The sequence below is a fragment of the Bison bison genome, unplaced genomic scaffold, assembly GCF_000754665.1.
Source record: "Bison bison bison isolate TAMUID 2011002044 unplaced genomic scaffold, Bison_UMD1.0 scf7180017864029, whole genome shotgun sequence".
NCBI lineage: Eukaryota > Metazoa > Chordata > Mammalia > Artiodactyla > Bovidae > Bison > Bison bison.
Genome location: NW_011494601.1, coordinates 4,960,695 through 4,966,986, shown reverse-complemented (window position 1 = coordinate 4,966,986; position 6,292 = coordinate 4,960,695). Strand labels below are relative to the sequence as shown.

General features: G+C 39.9%; 1 protein-coding gene across 7 annotated transcripts in view; it reads right to left on the bottom strand.

Moving 5' to 3' along the window:
• KCNMA1 (potassium large conductance calcium-activated channel, subfamily M, alpha member 1) overlaps positions 1-6,292 on the bottom strand; it is a 772,904-nt gene that overhangs the window by 39,816 nt on the left and 726,796 nt on the right. The window lies entirely within an intron of this gene.

Here is a 6,292-nt window from a genome sequence, read left to right as displayed (position 1 = left end):
ACAATCCAGTTGCTAAAGGGTTAACAATGGATGCAATTAGGACCTCTGAGATCTTGCTCCAGCCAATGTCCTTCTTTTTTTTTTTTAATTTAAATTTATTTATTTTAATTGGAGGCTAATTATTTTACAATATTGTATTGGTTTTGCCATACATCAACATGAATCCACCACGGGTATACACATGTTCCCCATCCTGAATCCCTCTCCCCTCTCCCTCCCCGTACCATCCCTCTGGGTCATCCCAGTGCACCAGCCCCAAGCATCCTGTATCACGCATTGAACCTGGACTGGCAATTCGTTTCACATATGATATTATACATGTTTCAATGCCATTCTCCCAATTCATCCCACCCTCTCCCTCTCCCACAGAGTCCAAAAGACTGTTCTATACATCTGTGTCTCTTTTGCTGTCTCTCATACAGGGTTATCGTATTATAAATAATTCTAACCCACATTGACAGATCCCTAAAAACCAGTCTTTACACCAGTTATTGATTTTGTTCACAGATTTCTGCTCCCTCCACACAGATTGCACCTCCATGCTTCTGAGAAGTTAGACATGACCATGTGACATAGGAAATGCTCTGGCCCATGAAAAGCAAACAGAACAATGCATAGCATCACTTCCGGTATAAGTATTTGACTTGCCATCCCTCTCCCAGGCTGTGGCAACAGTGAGAGCATGGGTTACCATGGCGATGCAGGCTGGGCCGCAGCCTTGGAAAATAACCCAGACACACAAAGCATTCTGAGTGAAAAATCAATCTCTGCTGCTTTAAGCCACTGAGATTTGTTTTGTTGATTTTTGTGCTGTTGTTGTTACCACAGCATATCCTAACCCATCCTGACTGTTATCTTAAACCAATTGATTACTTATTCTCTTGCCAGTGAGTGACTTAAACCTGGGTTCTAGCCAAGAGAAAGTGGGAGGAAATCTGCCTGGGGCCTTTAGGAAGTCTTTCTTTGCCTTTAAAAAGAATCATATGAGAAGAGATTCTCTTTTATCCACTGGGCATTGCTTCTGTGCCTGTAGTGAGTGGAACTGTAGCAGCCATCTTGTAACTTGGGTGGGAACTAGCCAAAGACAAGCCAGCTTAATGAGCTGGCTGAAGCCAATGATAGAAAGTTTGAAGGACAGGAATAATTTTCCCTACTGCCTGAATTAACCAGCCCTAGAACCAAAACCAACTGATCTCAGGATTTCTTTATTACATGAGATTTTATATATTTATAAATGATATTATAATATAAAATGCATAATATATATAAAGAGATTTCATATATATTATATACACAATAATGAGATTGTTTTTGTTGTTCAGTCACTAAGTCATGTCTGACTCTTTGTGACCCCGTGGACTGTAGCACACCAGGCTTCCCTGTCCTCCACTGTCTTCTGGAGTTTGCTCAAAATTCATGTCCATTGAGTCAGTCATGCTATCTAACCGTTTCATTCTCTGCTGCCCCCTTCTCCTTTTGCCTTCAATCTTTCCCAGCATCACGGTCTTTTCCAATGAGTCAACTCTTCACATCAGGTGGCCTAAGTATTGGAGCTTCAGCTTCAGCATAAATCCTGCCAAAGAATATTCAGGGATGATTTCCTTTAGGGTTGACTGGTTTGATCTCTTGTTGTCCAAGAGACTTTCAAGCGTCTTCTTCACCCACTACAGTTTGAAAGCATCAATTGTTTGGCACTCAGCCTTCTATATGCTCCAACATCTATACATGACGACTGAAAAAACTATAGCTTTGATTATACAAACCTTTGTCAGAAAAGTGATGTCTCTGTTTTTAATATGCTGTATAGGTTTGTCATAGCTTTCCTTCTAAGGAGCAAGTGTTTTTTAATCTCATGGCTACAGTCATCGTCCAGTGATTTTGGATCCCAAGAAAATAAACTGTCACTGCTTCCACTTTTTCCTCTTCTATTTGCCCTGAAGCAATGGGACCAGATGCTGCGATCTTAGTTTTTTAAAATGCTGAGTTAAACAATGATATTTTATATGTGTATATTTATGTACTTTGTATTATGTATTAAATATTAACATATATACACATATACACAGCTTCCCAGGTGGCACAAATGGTAAAGAATTCCCCTGCCAATGCAAGAGCTGTAGGTTTGATCCCTGGTCAGGATGACCCTCTGGAGGAGGAAATGGCAACCTACTCCAGTATTCTTGCTGGGAGAATCCCAAAGGTAGAGGAGAACTGGCAGGGTACAGTTCACTGGCAGGGTACGGTTGCAAAGAGTCGGACATGACTGAGCATCTGCGCACACATACACTATATATATGTATATTTCCCCCTTCTGTCTAAGCCATACTGAAGACTTTACTTGCAACTGAAATAGTCTTGATTGATGCATATGCTACCTATTTAGAGTGGACACTTGAACTTCCCAGTGTGACACAGACTTCACATGGTAGAACGTAGATGTGGGCACAGTAAACCAGTGAGTAGCCTACGTGGTTTCTGATTTTTGCAGTTTTGGCTTTTTTGGGTTTCAGACCGAAATCTCAATACATATTAGAATGAGTTTGGCCCAACCATATCTTCAATTGAGGGAAGGTGGGAAAGCATCCCAGCTAGGCCAAATGGCTGCCCCTTTAAGGATGTACGTAGCCATACAGACATGAGACTTTTATTTTCTTCATACACTCATTTGGTGAAAATTAATTTTACCAAGTGAAGCATGTGGCAAGCAGCAGCACCGGCACTGTGCTGGCCGCCGTGCCCTACTTCCGCCTCCGCCTTATAGAACAGGCCAACAGAGGTTCACGTTCACTTTATCTTCTCTGCCTTTGGCGGATGGCTACCTGGGCTTATTGATGAATTAGGGAATTACAAAGTCATTTGCTAATTTTCCAAGAACAAAATTTCAAAGATGATGTGACCCGGTTCCTTACTTACTCGGGAATGTGACAAGAGTGGGTTGATTTTGGCATTAAGATATGTGTAAATCTTTATCCACCAGAAATGAAATGACAAGTGCATGTAATCGCCTGTTGTTTTGGAAGCACATCCTGCATGAGATGCCAGAAAAATATAAAAGAGTTTTACTATTTTCTGCTCTCCTGTATATAAATATCATCCAACTGAGTGCCATACTTTCAGAAAGAAAAAAAAAATGTTCCACTCACCATTCACTCCCTGATTGCACTTAATTTTACTCTTTATATTGATACACTGTGCATAGGTAAGTAATTTTGAATGACAATATAGGGTCCATCTTTCTAAGCTTTGGAAAGTGTGTGTTTTCAGCCATGCACATAGCCAAGAACATGCAATTGAAATGCTACCTGTTTTCTTCCCCTAGAATAGTGAAGGGGAAAACTAAACTGTTTTCATCAGAAGTTTCATTCAAAAGCATGAAAAACTGCAAATGACAGCTGTGCAGATTCAGTGGATGTGACGTTTTTGAATTTCTTCAACTTGACAAGTAAACACCTTAAATCGGTAATGCTATATGCATAATACATGGCCTGTATTTTGACATCCATCAACAAATGCTGACTTGAGAAAATACGGGTTTGTACATCAAGGAATAGCACCCATAAAACAGGGAGAAATGCAGGTCACACGGTATTAGGAAAACTGTATTTCATTACAGAACCTGCAACAAACCAAAGCATCCTTTTATTTTATCTTATTTAAAGATTCCATTTTCAGCTGTGAAAAGACTCAATTCCTTTGCATGAAACCTTCATTTAGAAATGACATGCTTGCCTCTTAGGCTTCTTGCCTTTTGCTTTCATATTCCATTTTCCCCTTCAGTCACCAAGCCTGGTTCCATTAGCATCTGCAACTGACAAACTATGGTGGATGGTCAAAGACATCTCTCCATTAAAGGTCTTTTTCTCTCCTACACGTGACCCCAAGAACGAGGTGCTTTTGTTGGAAAGAAAACTTCAGCAATGATAATGTCACTTATTATTTGCTACTTTTACAGCCACACGTTTTTACAAGCAAGGGGCAAAGACAAAAGAAATAGATTTTATTTAATTATTTTTTAACCCTTCCTGGAGAGTTGTGTTAAAGAGGAACAGAATGTATTAGCATTGTTTCTTTCTTAGAGATTCTAATACAGGAAAATTGTGGCTTGAAATAGCAGGATTGACCCAGATTCCTGAAGTGACCTTGAAAAGAATAGAAAATCAGGCACTTTCCTTCCAAAGGGATGAGTGAATTCGGCCTTTGGTATCATTTGTTGGCAGCTACCCTATTCATCACAGCAGCTGTTGATAAAGGGGCAAGTCTAAATTGTATCCATTTCTCTGATTGTCTTGCTCCTCATTCCCTTGTTTGCTGCAGTGGATAACATCTTTGGTTGAACTTTAAAGCCCTCTATATAAAGCAGTGCTCTGGTCCTGCATGTGAAAGTCCTTGCACGTGGAGTATCCTCCAGGGACCCTGATCTACAACTAGAGGATAGTGAAACTGGGAAATGCTCCTTCCGTTAGTTGAACTAACACTCAGGAACTTAATTTTAGAAACACGCTCATTTTGCCAGAAGAGATGATGAGGAATGTTGGCATTGGATGGATAGAATGAAAAGTTCTCAATCAGGAAAAGATTCAAGTTAAGTAAACACAGCCGCAGCCCAAGCTCTTACCAAGACGGCCTCCTGGTTCTTTAGATGTGTTCCCATTTCTCTCTGTTGAGTGTGGACATGAGAGGCAGGTTCTGGGCCAAAGATAACTTTAAAGACTACCTGATCTCCTTACATTGAAAGCCCTGCCCCATTTCAATCTGCAGGTGCAGATATGATGGGCTTATATTACTTGTTCTACTCCTTTGACATCAGGCAGAAATGGGCCCAACATTGCCCTCTGCCAAGCAAGCTTACTCCATATGCTGTAGAGGAACTTTAGGTTAAAGCCTGAATTTTCTATATATTTAAGCATCCCAGACTGTCTACAAATTGCCTGGCTCACAGAGAAGAAATGGAGTGGAATAGTTAAGAGCGTGTGCATTGGAGTGGGATGACTTAGGTTTAAATTCTGGCTCATCTACTGATAAGAAACATAACCACACACATGGCACAGACTCTCCAAACCTCTGTATCTTTGTCTAAATTGGAATTACCTCTTATACAGGGCAGTTGTGAGAATAAGATGAAATAGTATGTTCAAAACATCTAGTACAATGTCTGGAATGAAGGGAAAACTTTAAAATGTTGACTACCAAGGTTAATATTTTACCAAGTACATAGTAAATATCTGTAGCAAGGAACAGCTTTCATTGCTTCCCCCTTCCCTATGGCTAAAGAACTAAGGTAGCTTTTGGTAGAGATTTTTTAAAAAGAATGTTCACATTGAGAAAATCATGAAAAATTAATGGGAAGGTATTAGTAGTGTGAACATATTTTAGTAGAAATAATCAGATCAACTCAGTGATTAAAAATACAGCCTAAAATATTTAAGGAAGGAGTATTTTGGATATCAGATGGCTAAGATTTTTTTTAGTATGTTGAAAGACTGGTGTCCAGTCTCATGAAAGAAAGCTTCTTAATTCATTACAGCAACTGCAAGGTCTCTGGAGTCTTGTTTTCTAGACTTAATTTCCACTTCCTCTATTTATTTAAGGACATGAACTTTCCTATTTTGCTTCTTGGGCTTTTGAAATGGTTTTCACTACTCTCTACATTCTTTTCCAACATTTGTGTTCTCAATCACATACACCACTGCTGGGTTCAGCTCAACAAAATCTGTAGTACTTGATGTTCTTTTTATGACTGGTTATTCAACAGACTGGTTCCAAATAGGAAAAGGAGTACGTCAAGGCTGTATATTGTCACCCTGCTTATTCAACTTATATGCAGAGTACATCATGAGAAACGCTGGACTGGAAGACACACAAGCTGGAATCCAGATTGCTGGGAGAAATAGCAATAACCTCAGATATGCAGATGACACCACCCTTATGGCAGAAAGTGAGGAGGAACTAAAAAGTCTCCTGATGAAAGTGAAAGTGGACAGTGAAAAAGTTGGCTTAAAGCTCAACTTCAGAAAACGAAGATCATGGCATCCGGTCCCATCACCTCATGGGAAATAGATGGGGAAACAGTGGAAACAGTGTCAGACTTTATTTTTTGGGGCTCCAAAATCACTGCAGATGGTGACTGCAGCCACGAAATTAAAAGATGCTTACTCCTTGGAAGGAAAGTTATGACCAACCTAGATAGCATATTGAAAAGCAGAGACATTACTTTGTCAACAAAGGTTCGTCTAGTCAAGGCTATGGTTTTTCCAGTGGTCATGTATGGATGTGAGAGTTGGACTGTGAAGAA